The 20,761-nt window shown below is 56.9% G+C and overlaps 3 long non-coding RNA genes across 4 annotated transcripts; all 3 read right to left on the bottom strand.

Moving 5' to 3' along the window:
* Positions 1-4,289: 4,289 nt before the first annotated feature.
* LOC137451316 (uncharacterized) lies at positions 4,290-5,964 on the bottom strand. Of its 2 annotated transcripts, none has more exons than XR_010989779.1 (2): positions 5,332-5,964; positions 4,290-4,885 (listed from the first exon to the last, which is right to left on the bottom strand). It is a non-coding gene; the product is annotated as an uncharacterized lncRNA (long non-coding RNA). The 2 variants fall into 2 exon arrangements; XR_010989780.1 differs by having other exon boundaries at positions 4,290-4,880.
* Positions 5,965-8,140: 2,176 nt separating this feature from the next.
* On the bottom strand, positions 8,141-10,283 carry LOC137451279 (uncharacterized). Its single transcript, XR_010989758.1, has 2 exons — positions 10,222-10,283; positions 8,141-8,762 (listed from the first exon to the last, which is right to left on the bottom strand). It is a non-coding gene; the product is annotated as an uncharacterized lncRNA (long non-coding RNA).
* A 698-nt stretch (positions 10,284-10,981) lies between these two features.
* LOC137451317 (uncharacterized) lies at positions 10,982-14,427 on the bottom strand. Its single transcript, XR_010989781.1, has 3 exons — positions 14,271-14,427; positions 12,959-13,037; positions 10,982-11,084 (listed from the first exon to the last, which is right to left on the bottom strand). It is a non-coding gene; the product is annotated as an uncharacterized lncRNA (long non-coding RNA).
* Between the last annotated feature and the right edge of the window lie 6,334 nt (positions 14,428-20,761).

Raw genomic sequence — 20,761 nt, 5'->3', positions numbered from 1 at the left:
CAAGAATTGGCTTTGCAAACTAATCTCTCTAACTGTTGGATATGCACTGAACTTCCTCGAGGCCAAATGAGGACCCCTTTATTTGGGGAAGCCTCAATGAATTGGACTTGGGGGGCATCAGACTGGGTGACTACATCTGAGAGTAACTTCCACAAGTGTCAGCATGGGAAAGATAGCTCAGAAAGCCTGGGTCCAAAGTTTGCCTTAAGAAAATATAGTATAGGAATATACTGTTGGCTGTGAGAAAGGGGGGAACTGATGAACAGAAAAGTCTCATTAACAGAACCACAGAGTTGATAAGAATTTTCCGCTTGTTAGCTGAAATGCTGGGACGCAGGGAGGGGGAGAGGGGTTGGCAGACAGCCTTTGGATAGAGAAGGAATAACAGGATTTGTCAGTGATTCACTTCTGTTAGTCTTGGACAAGATGCTCTTTTGGATAAGACAAAGGACACCTGCATGATATGTGTACTTCTGCTCTTTTAGATAGATAAGCTTTGTATAGATAGGAAGCATCTGGACCTCTGTCATTATAGACAGATAACTTTTTGTATAAAAGTTTGCCCAAACCTCTCTGAAGACACACAGCTCTTTTGAAATGATCCTACCTGTGTCAGGCGCCAGAATAGAAGCACGATACAAGAGACTTACTGAGTCTCTTGTGTGTCTTTCTCTAAGTCATTATCAACGCTGTTTGCAGCACAAACCCAAACCCACCCCGAGACACCCCCAGCTCCCACGGGAGCCTGCAGAGACCTCCCAAAGGGTCCGTCGGAGGTGCCCAGCTGCCTCTCCACGACCCTTGACCCTTTCAGATGGCTCCACGAGAACTTTACGTATCCCCAGACCCTTTTAGGTGTCCCCAGACCTCCTCCGTCACCCCCAAAAGCCCTGCCGATGGCCCCAGACCACCTTCAGACGCCGGAAGGAACACACCTGGGAGTCCCGGGCCGGCAGCGACACCGGGACCGGACCCGCTGCGGCGCAGGCGCCGTATCCATAGGGACCACCGGGACGCTGCCCCCCTGGCGCGAGCAGAGCCGGGCTAGGGCGCAGGCGCCGGATCCATAGCGACGCTCGAGTCAAGCTCTCCGCCCTCCGCTCTTCCCCTAAGAATTTTCGAGCATTCAGCGCAGTTAGGCTGCAGAAATTAGCTCCCCCGGGGCGGCACACGCCGCGGCACGGCTGCACTGCCGGCCATTACACACCGGGTGGCAGTATTGAGCTCCCCCGGGGCGGCACACGCCGCGGCACGGCTGCACTGCCGGCCATTACACACGGGGGTGGCAGCATTGAGCTCCCACGGGGCCTCTGGGTACGGTTGAGGCAGCAGCCGCCACCCCCGCAGAGCCCCACCGGCCAAGCCCGGACACGCCCCCCTCCCCCCCGCAAAAGCCCCGCGCTGCCCCGCCGGTGGCCACCCCCCCAAGCCCCGCGCAGCTCCAGCGGCTGCTATAGAGAAACCCCACAAAGCAGCAGAGACTGGCACTGACCTGGGACACAGCAGAAGAGCTCCAACCTCTACGAGCCACAACCCTGCACTGAGCCATTTTAAAGCATCTGGCGCCATGTTGTTGAGGGCGGTGCCATGCTGGGGGGTGGGGTTCAGGCTGGGGGGCGGTGCCACGCTGGGGGGGCGGTGCCACGCTAGGGGGGGCGGTGCCACGCTGGAGGGGGGCGGTGCCACGCTGGGGGGCGGTGCCACGCTGGGGGGGCGGTGCCACGCTGGGGGGGCGGTGCCACGCTGGGGGGGGGGCGGTGCCACGCTGGGGGGGGCGGTGCCACGCTGGGGGGGGGCGGTGCCACGCTGGGGGGGCGGTGCCACGCTGGGGGGGGCGGTGCCACGCTGGGGGGGGCGGTGTCACGCGGGGGGGGGCGGTGTCACGCGGGGGGGGCGGTGCCACGCGGGGGGGGGCGGTGCCACGCTGGGGGGGGCGGTGCCACGCTGAGGGGGGCGGTGACACGCTGAGGGGGGCGGTGACACGCTGGCGGGGCGGTGCCTGCGTTGTGACCTCACGCTCAGCGTTCCATGGGTTTTATTCCCCTCCAAGGCAACACGTTGAGTTCTGAGCAGCTGAGGAGCCCTGGGGAACACCTGTACAGAAACGTTCCTCCAAGAGCTGTCAGAAAAACGTTCGTTCCGCCAGCACTGCCGGCCGTTACACACCGGCTGGCAGCATTGAGCTCCCCCGGGGCGGCACACGCCGCGGCACGGCTGCACTGCCGGCCGTTACACACCGGGTGGCAGCACTGAGCACCTCCCTGGGCGTGGGCAGCAGCCGGGCCCCCACGTGGCTTTTATTTTCCAATGCTAAAAGCCTTTTAGAAGCAGAGAGGGCAGACAGGGGTCGTTTCCAAAGCTTTCTTACGCACCAGTCACTCCAAGCCCTCCCTCTCCAGCTGCAAACCAGAGGTTTGCCTCCGCCTCGCCTCACCCCAGTACTTACACTTTTAAAGATAGTGTGGTCCCCTCGGAGAATTTTCAGCACTTTAGGGGGGGCCCCCAGCCCTCGCTCACCTGCTCCTCTGCTGCAGCAGCCCCCTGCCCCACGTGGCAGAACCAGCCCACCCACAATCCCCCCCACTCCCTTTGATTCGCCCCCAAAAAGGCACAAAATAAAGCAAACTTCCCCAGCCTTCCTGTAGGCCCCCTTCAGATACTGGAAGGCCACAATGAGGTCACCTCGGAGCCCTCTCTTCTGCAGACTGAACAGCCCCAACTCCTTCAGTCTGCCCTCATAGGAGAGGTGCTCCAGCCCTCTGATCATCCTTGTGGCCCTTCTCTGGACACGCTCCAGCACCTCCACATCCCTCTTGTAATAGGGGCTCCAGAACTGGACACAGTACTCCAGGTGGGGTCTCACCAGGGCTGAGCAGAGGGGGAGGATCACCTCCCTCGACCTGCTAGCCACACTTCTCCTGATGCAGCCCAGGATCTGATTGGTTTTGCGGGCTGCAAGTGCACACTGAGAGCTCATGTTGAGCTTTTCGTCCACCAGCACCCCCAAGTCTCTCTCCTCAGGGCTACTTTCCAGCCAGTCACTGCCCAGCCTGGATTTGTGCCTGGGATTGCCTCGACCCAGATGCAGGACCCTGCACTTGCTCTTATTGAACTTCATGAGGTTGGCTTGTGCCCACCTCTCCAGCCTGTCAAGGTCCCTCTGGATGGCCTCCCTTCCCTCCAGCGTGTCTGCTGCACCACACAGCTTGGTGTCATCAGCAAACTTGCTGAGGGTGCACTCAATGCCACTGTCCATGTCACCCACAAAGATGTTGAACAAGACAGGTCCCAGGACTGATCCCTGAGGGACTCCGCTTGTCCCTGGCCTCCACTGGGACATGGAGCCCTTGACAGCCACTCTTTGGGTGCGGCCATCAAGCCAGTTCCTTATCCATCTAGTGGTCACCCATCACACCCATGTGTCACCAGCCTGGAGACCAGGCTGTGGTGCGGGACAGTGTTGAAGGCTTTGCTCAGGTCCAGGTAAATGACATCAGTTGCTCGCCCCTCAGCTATTAATTTTGTCACCTGCTCATAGAAGGCCACCAGGTTGGTCAGGCAGGATTTGCCCTTGGCAAAGCCATGCTGACTGTTCCCAATCACCTCTTCACTATTCTTTTGAGCGAGTAGTGACTCCAGGAGGATCTGCTCCATGATCTTTCCAGGCACAGAGGTGAGACTGAGTGGCCTGGAGTTCCCCGGTTCCTCCTTCTTGCCCTTTTTGAAGATGGGGGCAATGTTTCCCCTTTTCCAGTCTGTGGGGACTGCCCCAGCTTGCCAGGTCTTTTGAAATATAATAGAGAGGGGTTTAGCAACCTCCTCTGCCAGTTCTCTCAGCACCCGTGGGTGTATCCCGTCAGGTCCCATGGACTTGAACACTTTCAGGTTCTTCAGATGATCACGAACCTGATCTGCACTTACAATGGGCAGTTCTTCCTCCCCGTCCCTGGCTTTGACTTCCATAACATCAGGAGTGTGGCTAGAGGCCCTTGCAGTGAAGACTGAGGTAAAGAAGTTATTAAGCACCTCAGCCTTTTCCTCATCACTTGTGACCATGTCACCAGTTTCCTTTCTGAGGGGAACCTCCTCAGAAAGGAAACCTCCTGATGAACCTCCTGCCTTTCACAGCAAGGACTGAACATTGCAGCTTTGGCCAAGACTATCAGCCCAAAGGAAGGCCTGGCCCCTGAGGAGCTAAATGCAAGTGAACTATCTGACACCACCACAGTCCTGTAAATGTTGCAAAGCAGTAGTGCATGCAGTATAATAATTGGAAAGTTATGGGCTGCTCAAGCTTTACACAAAGTATCCTATTCAGTTTTGGGTTCCACTTAACACAAAGTAAAAGTGTAAAAGGTCAGAGGGAAAGCCAACTCTACCTCTGAACTACAGCAAGAAATACTGGAATCAAGGGGCCCTTTCTTCTGCTATTAATAGATGAAGAGAGCATGAAAACTGATGGGCTAAACCAACAGGGCAAGATTAGAGTAACTAGTAGAGAGAACGGAAGATACAAAGCTTCAACTACATCTGTTTAGCAACGACTCCTACCAGATAACTTCCATGCCATAACTTTGCTGAATAAAAACAAGCCAGCTGGTGAAGCGTCTCGCTTACAGGCAGCCGACGAGGAGACGTGCAGAAGGCAGAGGCGAGGGAACAAGTCCTGAGCTTTGCTGCAGGCTGTCCTGCGGCTTCCCCTACCGACTCTTTCCCGTACACCACCGCAGAAGGAGTTGGGTGAATTTTGTCTCAATCCGGCTCCTAAGACAACCTCCGCTTTTTCCCTGGGTGCCTACGTGGGTGTCGCTTCATCTTTCCCTCACGCTCGGTACGGCATTCGGGTGCAGAGCAAGGCTCCGGACAGCCAAACCGAACTCCTGTGCTGAAGAAAAGGAAGCGGAAACACAGGCTGAGCCCCTGAGCTCTAAACATTCACTGAGCCCCAGGAAATGCCTGCATGTGCTGGCTGCTGCCACCTCCTCGTTGCCCCGGGCCTGCTCATTGGAGGCTGCCTGGCAAAAGCACCTGCCCCCACTTTCCTCGGCGTTCTTTGAATACCCAGGTTGGAAACCTAAGAGGTAGCGCACTAATTGGAAAGCATGTTCCAGCGGGCATGGCTGGAGGCTGGGCGCTGATGTCTTCCTGCCCTGCCAACTTAGCATGGTGAACCAAAGCTCTTCAGCTTTTTCTAGGGGTGGAAACACAACAGGACAAACTTTGTTTCTCAGGTAACAAGGCACAAAACTCATTAAGGGGTTTCTAGGCCAGAATCAACACCTACCCCTAACCTGAAACCCTTCTGGTTGCTTCTGCCTGTCAGCACAGTACCTCTGCGTCTCTCTGGGAGAGATTCCAATGGCTCAGGAGCAGATGATGTTTCCCACTGGAACAATCCCACTCTTAGTCACGCAGCAAAGATCCCCTCTATGCTGGAAATACATATTCTAATAGGGTAACCCATGGTGAAGAGGAAACACTGCCATTTGGCAATGTTGATTTACCTTCTGGGATTTACTACCCCAAAATCACCTTGCAGTTGGTGCATTTCTTGCTGGCAATCAAGCAATCTCTTCCATCTGTTGCTCTCATTGTTTTGTTTCAGCTTTCTGAGCCTGTGTCGGTACAAGTCCTTCTCAGGGCACCGCAAACAGAGACAGACAAAGCTTCCTTTTCTCCAATAGTTCCAGGAAGATTTCCGGCACTCCTAGGCGAGCACCGACAGAGTGACGGCTGTGAGGTGACATCAGCCTGGCACTGGAGCTGGGCATTCTGAGCAGATGAGGAACCCTGGGCAACACCTGCAGAGAAATCTTGGTTCCTCTGCAGAGAAGCACTGGCCTTAGAGACAAAGCTGTCTTTGATCTGGGCACCAGCTGCAGCTCTCAGCAGTGCCCAGCTGCAGAGCAATGGCCTGAACCTTCATCCTGATCCAGGTGGAGAGAGAACTGCCAGGAGCACAGCTTCTCTGCTCCGGTTGCAGCATCCCCAGGGGCCGAGCGCAGCCTTGCTGTTAGTGAGGAACACAGCCCCTGTGAGAAGCTCCTGGGGTCAGGGGACAAACAAGAGGTTTTCCACACTGGAAACAAGGGAAGTCTCTTTGCCACTCCCATTATACCCATCAGAGGACTTCTGCTTGCTTACCTACCTGCTCGGTTGGAGTCTACACTGGCAGAAGCTTCAGCTCCTCGGTAAAAGCGTGGACTCAGCAATTTCCTTTTCAGCCTTTCCTTCCTGACTGACAGAGATCAAACCCTAGCTGGAGCCCACACAAGCCAAGCAGGAGATCCCCTGCTAGGCTGGCAGGGCGAGGCTGTACCGTCGCAGCAGCCGTAGCCCTTGTGCCGACACAACAGGGACTCCGTAGCCCCCCATAGCCATCCTGCTGCCCTCCTCGAGCCCCGCCCCCTTCCATGGCCATCCTATTGTCGCCCTCCAGCCCCGCCTCCAGTCCTCCTGCCCCGCCTCCTGCAACCACCCTCAGCCCTTTCCCCGCCCCCTCCCATAGCCATCCTATTGCCCTCCTCCAGCTCCGCCTCCAGTCCTCCTGCCCCGCCTCCTGCAACCTCCCTCAGCCCTTTCCCCGCCCCCTCCACGGCCATCCTATTTCACTCAAACCCCGCCCCCCTGTGACGCAGATGCCCTCTTGTTCCCGCCCCCTCCCATAGCCATCCTATTGCCGCCCTCTAGCCCCGCCTCCAGTCCTCCAGCCCCGCCCCCCATAGCCAGCCTATTGTCCTCCTCAAGCCCCACCTCCAGTGACGTAACCTGCGCGCTCTTCCCCGCACCCCCTCCCCTCTAGCTCCCTTCCCACCCCTTCCCTTTCCTATCCCCTCACAGCGCCGCCGCCGCTTTCTGTGCTCCCTGCCCCTCCTCTGCGCGGCCCCTAATCACGTGACGATCGCTGGGCGAGTCTGGGTGCTGCTGGGTTCACCCTGGGATCGCTGGGCGAGTCTGAGGGCATTGGGGTCAGCCTGCAAGAGCTGGGAGAGACAGGAGAACAGCTCGTGAACTGGGAGCAGACTGCTCCCGACCGTGGCAAATCGACACAGCCCCACCCCCCCCCCCCGCCGCTGGTGTTTCTCGCCCCCCCCCCCCCCCCCCTCGCTGCTGCCCACCCTCAGACCCATAGCAGAGTCCTGCAGCAGGGACAGAACAACTCCAGAGAGCAGCAGAGTCTACACTGAGCTGATGCGGAGCGGAGAAAGCAGAGGGGACGATAGTTACGCTGGCTAGGTCGGAGCCAACGGGGCGAGGGCGACGCCATCTTGGGAAGGGCAGGCGCTGTCACGGGGAGGGCGACGCCATCTTGGGAAGGGCAGGCGCTGTCACGGGGAGAGCGGTGCCGTCTTGGTGCCCTCACTTCCGTCTACATGCCCCCAGACCTCCGTTGTCACCCTCTAAGGCCCTTGAGGTGCTCGCAGCTCGCCTTGAGATGCCGGGGGAGATGTGGCTGGGGGGTCCTGGGACTGCAGGACACCCAATACCGGGGTGAGACCACCCCAAACCTGCGGGACCCCAAAACCTGGAACCCCCCAGAGACCTCTAACACAGCACCACCACTCCCCGCCCCCTCAGCTGCTTCAGGACCCTCCAGAGACCCCCCCGGAGACCCTCCAGAGGCCGCCAGACACCTCTCGATGCCCACAAAGCCCCTCTAGACGCCCCAGAATACCTCTCTGCGCCTCCCTGCAGAGGCCACTCACACCCTTGGCAGCAGGCGACAGCAAGCAGTACCTGGCCGTGCCCACAAGGTGGGAGCAGTGAGCAGAAGAGTCAGGGGCGCTAGGGACACCGAGACTCCAGCAATGCCACACAGCAACCCACACGCTGTGGGGACCTGACACAGAGACCCCGAAACCACACTGAGGCACAGACCCCCCCACTCCTCCCTGACCCTCCAGACATGACCCAGGAGCCCCTCCAGAGGTCCCCAGACACCTCTAGATGCTCCCAGAACCCTTCACATGCCCCCAAATTCCCCTTTCATACCCCCAAGCCCACTTCAGATGACAGCAGACCCTCCTTAACAGGCCCCCAACGCTCAGCAGGTCCGGTGCTGCTGTGCCTCGGGAGCAGATCAGCTGGTCTCCCTGCAGAGCTTTTTCCAGTCAATGAAAAACAGCACACCACACACACATGAAAGACAATCCACTGTTTTAATTGAGAGACAGTTGCTATTTCTGTTTCAAACCACACCCCACACCCCCCCGTGGCTCTGCTCAGGATGTGCTTTTCTCCTCTAGAAGCCTTTCTACAGAACAGAGGGGGGTCACGTCAAGGCCTTTCTGCACACAAATCACTGCCCTTCTGCAATCTCTCAATAAGCAGCACCGCTGTTCCTCTGCTGGAACACCTCACACTCACTCTTACACTTTCCCGGGGCTTTCCCTCCCCTCCAAGAACGTCCTGGCATTTCAAACATTTGGCATTTCAGGTCTGCAAGCAGCCTTTGTGGGAGGCTGCCCTCACCCCTCCCTCGCTGCTCCTCTGCTGTATCCTCGCCCACCCCCCTGTGGCATCACAGAAGGAAAGACAGCCGAGCGGCTACGCTCCTGTTCTTTTTATCACCCCGAGCCGGGGACAGCCTTCTGGGCAAGGTTTGCAGCTTCAGCACACAGCTGAGCTTTGCTCTCACCCATTAAACCCTTTGGTGGTTTCAGCTTCCCGAGGATGTGTCGGCACAAGTCCTTGTCGGGGCACCGCAAACAGGGAGAGACAAAGCTCCGAGATCCAGGAAGAGGACGGCTGAGCAGACACCCCTAAAGAGAGAAACTTCATCAGCTGAACCTCACACTTCTCCCAGCTTTGCAACAGCAAAGAACTTTGTGAACAACACAGTGGTGCTCCTAAGGAGGTCACCAGCTTGCAAGTTACAGGAGAAATAAAAACCTTTTTATTACAGAAGCACTGGCAAAAATTTACGGACAGGAACAGCAGACGAGGAAATTCTGCGATTGAGCTAACGATAGACATCAGGCCTAGGATCTGGCTACCCTGACAAAGGATGCCAACAGGACAGAGTGAGGCCTCAGCAGCACTCCCAAAAAGCCCCACAGAGAGCCACAGGCTCTGGCCCGTGCCCCACCTACGGGCCGGCCCTCCTGGCAGCAGCGCAACACCACCTCTTCAGGAGCCCAGGGACTGACCTCAGCCCCCTAAGGGCCAGGCAAGGTTGGTTCCTGTCAGCTGCCTAAAGCAGCCTCCCCAGCCCTGCTTCCAGGGACCTTGGGCTGCTGCTGGGGACAGAAGGGGGATGGAGGGCTCCACAACTCGTCACACAGACCCCGAGTACAGGGCTGTTAAGCGGACAGGGTGCCAAGGGAACAGGCTGCCATGAAGGCACAGACCCAGGCCCTGAACTACAGGGTGGTCACCTTGCCGCAGCAACACGACCCAGCGGCTTCGCTGCGTCCGACGAATAAAAGGAGGAAGTTCCACAGGAACAGAAGGGAAAACCTTTTCACTGTGTGTGCCAGAGCCCTGGAGCAGGCTGCCCAGAGAGTTAGTGGAGTCTCTGGAGACATTCAAAACCTGCCCCAGGTGATCCTGCACTGGCACAGGGGTTGGACCGGATGCTATTTTGGGGTCCCTTCCAACCCCTAACACTCAGTGATTCTGTGATTAGCTATGCTGGTGACAGAGTCTCACTGAGTGCTCTTTAAAATGTTTTTCTTTTCTTTCAGCCTAGGAGTTTCATATTTAAATAGACCTTCTGCTCTGTCTTCCCCCTTCCTTCTTCCATCTTGCGTCTAAACACTAGGAGAGCTTGATGAGCTGTATCCTGGGCGTCCCAACGTAACACATCTCAATTGCATACATGGATTTTGTAATCTTTTGCCCCATTGCTCGCACAGGGTGGATTAAGTTCATTACTTATAGCTTGTCAGGACAGCTGTTGAAGTGTCCTGTGCAATGCAGGAGGAGTTGAATCCCATAGGAAACCACATTACTGTGCTTTGTCAGCCTGGTTATGGTCAGAAACCTCCTTCATTTTTTTTTCTCTTAAACAGATATATCACATGAGTCCCCAGAATTAATTTGCCTCTTCTCATAATTATTTCTTTAAAACTGTCTTAGAAGTGTCTCTGTCCTTCCCTCTCTCTAGATACTGGCCTCCTGAGCCCATGGCAGACTTGCACAGAGCTACTGCGAGCACCACTCTGCACGGCCTCTGGGGGGCTTTCAAGCACAGGCACCCCAGGAGAATCCAAACCTAACCTTGCAGCTGGCCTTAGAGCTCCTCTTTGGAAAACTGTCGCTGCCAGGGCCCACAAACCCAACATCCTCTGTCAGCAACCTGGATGTAAGAGCTAAAAAGTGTCAACAGAAATTGTACTTGGACACCTCAGGAAGATCCTTCAATGAAAGAGCTGGCTCCTCCTGAAGGGCAAGTATGAATGGAGCTCTCAAAGTACCACACTTCAGAGCCTCCTACTTGCTAGCACTAAGACAATTGTTCATGTAGAATGACTGGCCACTCACTTCAACAAACCCCACAGAACTGGCTCCTATCAACTCTCCAGAAGACACTGCTGCACTAGCTTGGCTGCCTGACCGGCTCAGTTCAGGTGGCTTAGGATCTCACAGAGGGTACCACCAGAACTGAGGGGACTGCAGTCTTTGCAGCTTCAGCTTTCCTTCTCTGCTACTTCTTTTTTCAGATGGATTTTTTTTCAAAGGGACTGCTGGACAGCAGAACAGGATGGATGGCTGGGCCCCAAGAGCGGTGGGGAACAGAGTTAAACCCAGCCGGTGGCCGGCCGGGCACAAGTGGTGTTCCCCAGCACACAGAGGTGAGAGAGTGAGTCCAGAGAAGGGCCACAAAGCTGGTGAGGGGTCTGGATAACAAGTCTTATGAGGAGTGGCTGAAGGAACTGGGACTGTTTAATCTGCAGAAGAGGAAGCTGAGGGAATTATGGCGTGGTCTGGCTTCAGCTCTCAACTACCTCCATGTTGAACAAGGACAGCTTGTACTCACAGAAGGCACTTGGGGGTTTGTGTGTGAGGTTCCTGTAGAGCTCAGGTCTCTGAGACTTCTGAACAGCTGTGCTTAGCCCAAAATCAGACAGTTTCACATCACCCTGGGAAAAAAAAATCCAAGAAAAGAATTCAGAAAGATTGTGCTTGAGCAAAAGAAAAGGTTTAACAGCTGCACAGCCTCCTGAGCCCATGGCAGACTTGCAGAGCTACTGTAGCACCACTCTGCACGGCCTCTGGGGGGGTTTCAAGCACAGGCACTCCAGGAGACTCCAGGCACTCCATAGAGACTCCAAAACCTCACTGAGAACCCCCCAACTCCTTCAGGACCCCCCCAGATTCCCCAACTTAGATGCCCACAAAACCCCTTTGGAGGCACCCAAACCCCCCATCTGATACGCCCAGCTCCGTTTTAGGTACCCCCAGACGCTTCTAATGTCCCCAGACCCGCTGGTAGACCAGCCCAGAACCCCCTGACACTATCCCACACCCTTTCACGGGGCTCCACACCCCTTCTAGATGCCCACAAAACCCCTTCACCTGCCAAAAGAAACCTTTACCTGCCTCCAAACCCCATTTGGGGGCCACTCAGAACCCTTAGCAGCGGGTGGCAGCAACCAAGTCTGTTGCTCTCACCAATTAAACCTGGATGTTAGGAAGAAGGTCTTCATAGAATAGAATAGAGCAGGGTGAAAGAGAGATTGGCCTTTGGAATGTGCTGCCCAGGGAGGTGGTGGAGTCGCCATCACTGGAAGTGTTTAGAAAGAGACTGGATGAGGCACTCAGTGCCATGGCTTAGTTGATTGGAATGGAATGGACCGGACCAGGTTGGAAGAGACCTTCAAGATCATCGTGTCCAACCTATCATCCAACACCACCTAATCAACTAAACCATGCAACCAAGCACCCTATCCAGTCTCCTCCTGAACACCTCCAAAGATGGTGACTCCACCACCTCCCAGGGCAGCCCATTCCAATGGGCAATCACTCTCTCTGTGCAGAACCTCTTCCTAACCTCTAGCCTAAACCTCCCCTGCCACAGCTTGAGACTGTGTCCTCTTGTTCTGCTGCTGCTTGCCTGGAAGAAGAGACCAACCCCCACCTGGCTACAACCTCCCTTCAGGGAGTTGCAGAGAGCAAGAAGGTCTCCCCTGAGCCTCCTCTTCTCCAGGCTAAGCAACCCCAGCTCCCTCAGCCTCTCCTCACAGGCCTGTGCTCCAAACCCCTCCCCAGCTTTGTTGCCCTTCTCCGGACTCCTTCCAGCAACTCAACGTCTTGCTTAAACGGAGGGGCCCAGAACTGGACACGGGACTCAAGGTGTGCCCTAACCAGTGCCAAGTGCAGGGGCAGAATGACCTCCCTGCTCCTGCTGGCCACACTGTTCCCGATATTGGCCAGGTTGCCAGTGGCCTTCTTGGCCACCCGTGCACGCTGCTGGTCACGACCAGAAGACAGGGATCAGAAGAGTCTTTGGCCAAGCTGTAAACCTCTTCCTAACACTCAGCCTAAACCTCCCCTGGCACAGCTTGAGACTGTGTCCTCTTGTTCTGGTGCTGCTTGCCTGGGAGAAGAGACCAACCCCCACCTGGCTACAACCAGAACTGAGGGGACTGCAATCTTTGCAGCTTCAACTTTCCTTCTCTGCTACTTCTTTTTTCAGATGGATTGTTTTTCAAAGGGACTGCTGGACAGCAGAACAGGATGGATGGCTGGGCCCCAAGAGCGGTGGGGAACAGAGTTAAACCCAGCCGGTGGACGGCCGGGCACAAGTGGTGTTCCCCAGGACACCCCTTGTGAGAGAGTGAGTCCAGAGAAGGGCCACAAAGCTGGTGAGGGGTCTGGATAACAAGCCTTATGAGGAGTGGCTGAAGGAACTGGGACTGTTTAATCTGCAGAAGAGGAAGCTAAGGGAATTAAGGTGTGGTCTGGCTTCAGCTCTCAACTAGTTCCACGTTGAGCAAGGACAGCTTGTACTCACAGAAGGCACTGGCTGCTTGGGTTCAAGGTTCCTGCAGAGCTCAGGCTATCTCTCTTCATTAGTGAGGTCGTCCTGTCACCTAGGCAGAGAGAAGAAAATGCAGCTATGAAATTAGACCACTGGAATCGTGAGACTCGTTCTGTGTGTGACTCCAGGAGAATCCAAACCTAACCTTGGAGCTGCCCTGAAGAGCTCCTCATAGCTTGAGGAGTACCAGAGCAGGAACAATTCCCAAAAGGTTTTCACTGCGTTCCTAGGGCACTTGAAGGATTGCCCTGGCTGTAGTTAATACCTAGAAATTCCTCTCAAAATCTTTGCAGCACAGCAAGGAAATTGAGGGATGGGAAGGCAATATGTACTTACACGTTAGGCAAGAATTGGCTTTGCAAACTAATCTCTCTAACTGTTGGATATGCACTGAACTTCCTCGAGGCCAAATGAGGACCCCTTTATTTGGGGAAGCCTCAATGAATTGGACTTGGGGGGCATCAGACTGGGTGACTACATCTGAGAGTAACTTCCACAAGTGTCAGCATGGGAAAGATAGCTCAGAAAGCCTGGGTCCAAAGTTTGCCTTAAGAAAATATAGTATAGGAATATACTGTTGGCTGTGAGAAAGGGGGGAACTGATGAACAGAAAAGTCTCATTAACAGAACCACAGAGTTGATAAGAATTTTCCGCTTGTTAGCTGAAATGCTGGAACGCAGGGAGGGGGAGAGGGGCTGGCAGACAGCCTTTGGATAGAGAAGGAATAACAGGATTTGTCAGTGATTCACTTCTGTTAGTCTTGGACAAGATGCTCTTTTGTATACGATAAAGGACACCTGCATGATATGTGTACTTCTGCTCTTTTAGAGAGATAAGCTTTGTATAGATAGGCAGCATCTGGACCTCTGTCATTATAGACAGATAACTTTTTGTATAAAAGTTTGCCCAAACCTCTCTGAAGACACACAGCTCTTTTGAAATGATCCTACCTGTGTCAGGCGCCAGAATAGAAGCACGATACAAGAGACTTACTGAGTCTCTTGTGTGTCTTTCTCTAAGTCATTATCAACGCTGTTTGCAGCACAAACCCAAACCCAAACCCACCCCGAGACACCCCCAGCTCCCACGGGAGCCTGCAGAGACCTCCCAAAGGGTCCGTCGGAGGTGCCCAGCTGCCTCTCCACGACCCTCGATCCTTTCAGATGGCCCCACCAGAACTTTACGTATCCCCAGACCCTTTTAGGTGTCCCCAGACCTCCTCCGTCACCCCCAAAAGCCCTGCCGATGGCCCCAGACCACCTTCAGACGCCGGAAGGAACACACCTGGGAGTCCCGGGCCGGCAGCGACACCGGAAACCGCACTGCGAGCTCCCCGAATGCGCCAGGACCGCTTGCCCCGCCAAAGGACGGCGGTTCGCAGGCACCCTGGGGCACAGAACGGCGTCAGGCGCCGAATCAGGGCTCTCCGCCACCGCTCCGGCTCCAAAGCTGCTCAGCGCGGCGCCCGCCCCCCCCGGCCAGAAAAGCGGGGCGAAGCCCGCGAGGAGGGCGCGTGCGCGGGACCGGACCCGCTGCGGCGCAGGCGCCGTATCCATAGCGACCACCGGGACGCTGCACCCCCCGCGCGAGCAGAGCCGGGCTAGGGCGCAGGCACCGTATCCATAGCGACCACCGGGACGCTGCCCCCCCAGGGCGCGAGCAGAGCCAGGCTAGGGCGCAGGCGCCGCACCCATAGCGACCACCGGGACGCTGCCCCCCCTGGCGCGAGCAGAGCCAGGCTAGGGCGCAGGCGCCGTATCCACAGCGACCACCGGGACGCTGCCCCCCCCTGGCGCGAGCAGAGCCGGGCTAGGGCGCAGGCGCCGTATCCATAGCGACCACCGGGACGCTGGCCCTGTGGCGCGAGCAGAGCCGGGCTAGGGCGCAGGCGCTGTGCCCATTGCAGCAGTGTCATTACACAGGCGGGGCGGGATTGAGCACTTCCCTGGGCGTGGGCAGCAGCTCGGCTCGGCCCTGCTCAGAATCTTTTCTATTTACATTACAAACCACAACGCCCACACACCACTGTTTTGAATTTGCATGACACAGGCTCTGCTTATAGCTCAAGCCCCTCTGTGGCTTCTGTTTTTCAATTCTCTAAGCCTTTAAAAAGGGCAGACAGGGGTCGTTTCCAAAGATTTCTTACGCACCATCACTCCAACCCCTGCCTCTCCAGCTGCAAACCAGAGGTTTGCCTCCGCCTCGCCTCACCCCAGTGCTTACAGTTTTGAAGATTTTGTGGTCCCCTCCGAGAGTTTTCAGCACTTTAGGGGGGTGCCCCCAGCCCTCACTCACCTGCTCCTCTGCTGCAGCAGCCTCCTGCCCCACGTGGCAGAACCAGCCCACCCACAATCCCCCCACTCCCTTTGATTCACCCCCAAAAATGTCAGAAAATAAAGCAAACTGCCCAGCCAGCACCTTGGTGAGGTCAGAACCGCCTTGGTACCCCCAGTCCCGTTCACATGTCCCCAGACCCCTTTTGTCACAATCTGAAGCCCTGGAGGTGCACCGAGCTTACCTTTAGGTGCAGGGGGAGCCGAAGCTGGGGCCTCCCAGGGCTGCAGGTACACTAAAACCCAGAGTGAGACCTCCCCAGCTCCTGCAAGACCCCAAAACCTGGAACCCCACAGAGATGCCTGACCCTAAACCCCACCACCTCCCCCCAGTCTCCATCAGGACCCTGCAGAGGCCCTCAGAACCATTCAGATACCCCCAAATTCCCTTTTCATACCCCCCAGGCCCACTTTAGATAACAGCAGACCCCTGTAACAGACTCCCAACACAGCAGGTCTGGGGCAGGTCCTCCACCTCTGCCTGGGGAGCAGCTTTGCTGAGCTCCCTTCCAGGCTTTTTCCATTCCAAGAAAAAACAACACACCACAAGCACACACAAAGTTTTAATTGAGAGAGCCACAGTTGATATTTCTATTTCCAGTTCAAACCCTCTGTGGCCTGCTCAGGCTGTGCTTTTCTATTCTGGAAGCATTTCAAGATAACAGAGATCCAGGGGGAGTCAGGTCAAAGCCTTGCTGCATACAAATCACTGTCCTGCAATCTCCTGCTAAACAGCACCGCTTTCCCTCTGCTGGAACATCTCACACTCACACTTTCCCAGGGCTTTCCCTCCCCTCCAAGAACGTTCTGGCATTTCAAACATTCAGGTCTGCAAGCAGCCTTTGTGGGAGACTGCCCCCACTCCTCCCTCACTGATCCTCTGCTGCACCCTTACCACCCCCACGTGGCATCACAGAAGGAAAGACAGCTGAGCGGCTACGCTCCTCTTCTTTTTATCACCCCGAGCTGGGGACAGCCTTCTGGGTAAGGTTTCCACCTTCAGCAACTGGCTGAGCTTTGCTCTCATCCACTAAACCCTTCGGTGGTTTCAGCTTTCTGAGCCTGTGTTGGCACAAGTCCTCATCAGGGCACTGCAAACAGAGAGAGACAAACCTTTCTTCTGTCCAAGAGATCCAGGAAGAGGATGGCTGAGCAGACACTTCTAAAGAAAGTAACTCACCTAAATCTCACATTTGTCCCAAGTTTGCAACAAAAAAACACTCTGTGAACAACAGAGCGGTGCTCCCACGGTGGTCACCAGCTTGCAAGCTACAGCAGAAATAAAAACCTTTTTATTACAGAAGCACTGGCAAAATTTTACAGACAAATAAGTGCTGTGATTGAGCTAAACTGTTCCCTGAAGAATCCCCCCGGTGTTTAGGAGGGTTAAAAAGTGCAAAGAACGTCCACAACAGATGCTTAAGCCTAGAAACAAGCCAGGATGCCTGCAAGGGAAGGAGCAGTTGCTCCATGTGAAGACATGATGAGAAGCTTTGGAGAGTTTGATTTGAGTCTGCCCTCTCACCTGCATTGCCTGGCACGTGGACTAACTGAAAACTGGTCCTTAGTGTCCCTGCTGAATACTGCTTCCATACCACTTAAAATTTCCTTCCAACTCATTAAAAGCACGGAGGCATCACATAAGAGCAACAGAACAAAAATTATTCTCTCCCAAAGAAGAGGATCACTGGGAACACAAATTCACCCTTACACCTGTGGCATGTTCACCCTGAGCACAGAAAAGCTGTCCAGAATCGAAGCAAAATGGACTTCAAACGGACACAGTAAGAGCTGCGTGGTACCTCAACCATTTTGCACTAGTGCAAGTGACAATCCACATGGAAGAAGGATGGGATTCTTGCACAACAGGACTGCAGCTCATAATGCCAGGAGACATAAACAGGCAAAAAATCAGCTGAGGCAGGCCTTTGATACAGCTTGTGGCGACTAAAGGATAGTCTGAGAGTGCTTTCCACATGAAGAATATCTGAAGGAGCAGGACAAGAAGTACACAGAAGTGCCACGTTCTGTCTGCCTTGACAAAGATTGCCAAAAGGACAAAACAAGGCCTCAGAAGTGCCAGTTGCTCCCCGCCCGAGGGAAAGAGGGAAGCCTCCAGCCCCGCAGGCAGCTCCCCATGGGCACCCCCCGGCCAGCTACCCGCCCGCAGACACCCCCAGCTCTGCAAAGTCTTCCCGCTTTCGCTCGACTCACCCAAGCGGCGCACGGCACACTTCCGGTCGGGACCGCAGACGGGCGCCGCAGCAGACGCCCTGGGCAATGGAGCTGGGCATGCAACACAGCGGCCAGAGCGGCTGCACGACCCTGCTTACAGGGGGCTGGAGCCGCCGCTGGCATTTCAAAGCGCCCGGGATGCCAGGGCACTGACCGGGCCCTGACTTACAGGGCAGCCCTGGTCCCAAAAGGCCCACGGAGGCTCCTTCTCTCCGCTTCAGGGGCATCTTGACCCACACCCCGCTAGCCGGGGGGGGTGCCCCACACAGGCTGCCAGCTGAGCGCAAAGGCACTCGGACCCCGACCCCTCTTACGGGCGGGTCGAAACCCAGGGAGCTGAGAGCTTGGCCTGGCCCCGCAGCTACAGGAAGACAGCAGCCAGGCAGTGGGGCATCACGGCCAAAGGCCGGGGGGCTGTGGCCCCAGCCCCGAAGACGGGGTGGGGTGGGGGGGAACAACACGCTAAGATAAGCCCCACACACTCCCTGGCCCCATGCCTCTGAAAGGCCGGGACCAGATCTACCCGCCCTGATTACAGGGGGGGTCCCTCCTTGAACCTCCCGCCGGACACCGGCAACACACTTCCCTGCCTACAGGGCGGTCGCTCTCGGCCCGGCACTCCCAAAAAGCCCCACGGAGAGCCACGGGCTCTGGCCTGCGCCCACTTACGGGCCGGCCCTCCTGGCTGCAGCACAACACCACCTCTTCAGGAGCCCAGGGACTGACCTCAACCCTCTAAGGGTTTGTTCCTGTTAGCTGCCAAAAGCAGCCTCCCCAGCCCTGCTTACAGGGACCTTGGGTGGCTGCTGGGGACAGAAGGGGACAGAACGGCACAGAAGGCTCCATAACTCGTCACACAGGCCCTGAGTGCGGGGCTGTTAATCTGACAGGGTGCCAAGGGAACAGGCTGCCATGAAGGCAGAGACCCAGGCCCTGAACTACAGGGGGGTCACCTTGCCGCAAGACGACTTAAGCGGCTTCGCTGTGTCCATCCAATCAAAGGAGGGGCAAGCCGAGCTCCCACCCCACTCGAGGCCTCCAAGGACACTGCCGTGGAACCGCCCAGAGCCCCTCTTTCCCTCCTGGGAAGCCTAAGCTAAGCTACAGCCTTTTCTAAGGGACCTAAAGGACAAGCAGACTCAGGCACACAGAGGCAAGAGGGGCCACACACACAGCCCTTCCCAAGAGAGGGAGCAAGCTCTGGGCAGCCACTGGTGGGGCAGGCATCCTTAACCCTGAGCAGGAGAGCAGAGGGTCAGACCTGGCCCCCCCGGGGATGCATGCAGGTAGAGGGGCCTCAGGATGCCAATCGTTGTGACATGCCCCAAGTACAGGGCGTCACGCTGGCCAGGCCGCCAGCAGCCGAGAAACTGTTTAAAGGGCCCTCCCCTGCTTACAGGGGGGGCTGGGGTCCAGGCAGCTACACTTCCCCCCATACGGGCCGAGACGCCGGCTCGGACCCTCCTTACAGGGTGGCCAGTCTCCGTGCAGCCAAGGAGCTAGGTGGCAAAACGCCTACAACAGCAAAAGCAAAGACCGAGCCCTGCTTACAGGGAGGTCGCCCAGCACAAAGCCAACCAGGGCACCCTAACGGTGCTGGCAAAGATCTTGTGTTACCACAGCCAAATTGAGAGGGAGGTCTCATTGCCCAGGGCGCCTTTCTCCTGTCCTGCTCTTCAGCCAGACGCCGCTCCTCTTGCCTCGCCGCCTCTTGCCTCCGCCGTATGTTGCCTCGCCGCCTCTTGCCTCCGCTGTATGTTGCCTCGCCGCCTCTTGCCTCCGCCGTATGTTGCCTTGCCGCTCCGCAGCGGGCCTCTTCTTCCTTCTGTGCCAGCCACTGCCAAGGAAGGAGGACAGAGTTAGGCCTCAGTAGTGCCAGTTGCTCCCCGCCCGAGGGAAAGAGGGAAGCCTCCAGCCCCGCAGGCAGCTCCCCATGGGCACCCCCCGGCCAGCTACCCGCCCGCAGACACCCCCAGCTCTGCAAAGTCTTCCCGCTTTCGCTCGACTCACCCAAGCGGCGCACGGCACACTTCCGGTCGGGACCGCAGACGGGCGCCGCAGCAGACGCCCTGGGCAATGGAGCTGGGCATGCAACGCAGCGGCCAGAGCGGCTGCACGACCCTGCTTACAGGGGGCTGGAGCCGCTGCTGGCATTTCAAAGCGCCCGGGATGCCAGGGCACTGACCGGGCCCTGACTTACAGGGCGGCCCTGGTCCCAAAAGGCCCACGGAGGCTCCTTCTCTCCGCTTCAGGGGCATCTTGACCCACACCCCGCTAGCCCGGGGGGGTGCCCCACACAGGCTGCCAGCTGAGCGCAAAGGCACTCGGACCCTGACCCCTCTTACGGGCGGGTCGAAACCCAGGGAGCTGAGAGCTTGGCCTGGCCCCGCAGCTACAGGAAGACAGCAGCCAGGCAGTGGGGCATCACGGCCAAAGGCCGGGGGGCTGTGGCCCCAGCCCCGAAGACGGGGTGGGGCGGTGGGGAACAACACGCTAAGATAAGCCCCACACACTCCCTGGCCCCATGCCTCTGAAAGGCCGGGACCAGATCTACCCGCCCTGATTACAGGGGGGGTCCCTCCTTGAACCTCCCGCCGGACACCGGCAACACACTTCCCTGCCTACAGGGCGGTCGCTCTCGGCCCGGCACTCCCAAAAAGCCCCACGGAGAGCCACGGGCTCTGGCCTGCGCCCACTTACGGGCCGGCCCTCCTGGCTGCAGCACAACACCACCTCTTCAGGAGCCCAGGGACTGACCTCAACCCTCTAAGGGTTTGTTCCTGTTAGCTGCCAAAAGCAGCCTCCCCAGCCCTGCTTACAGGGACCTTGGGCGGCTGCTGCTGGGGACAGAAGGGGACAGAACGGCACAGAAGGCTCCATAACTCGTCACACAGGCCCCGAGTGCGGGGCTGTTAATCTGACAGGGTGCCAAGGGAACAGGCTGCCATGAAGGCAGAGACCCAGGCCCTGAACTACAGGGGGGTCACCTTGCCGCAAGACGACTTAAGCGGCTTCGCTGTGTCCATCCAATCAAAGGAGGGGCAAGCCGAGCTCCCACCCCACTCGAGGCCTCCAAGGAGACTGCCGTGGAACCGCCCAGAGCCCCTCTTTCCCTCCTGGGAAGCCTAAGCTAAGCTACAGCCTTTTCTAAGGGACCTAAAGGACAAGCAGACTCAGGCACACAGAGGCAAGAGGGGCCACACACAC

The sequence above is a fragment of the Melanerpes formicivorus genome, unplaced genomic scaffold (genome assembly GCF_026170545.1).
Source record: "Melanerpes formicivorus ecotype bairdi unplaced genomic scaffold, bMelFor1.0.p_v2 SCAF_41, whole genome shotgun sequence".
In the NCBI taxonomy this organism is placed as follows: Eukaryota; Metazoa; Chordata; class Aves; order Piciformes; family Picidae; genus Melanerpes; species Melanerpes formicivorus.
Note: the sequence above shows the minus strand (reverse complement) of the source record. Positions and strands in the feature narration are given on the sequence as shown.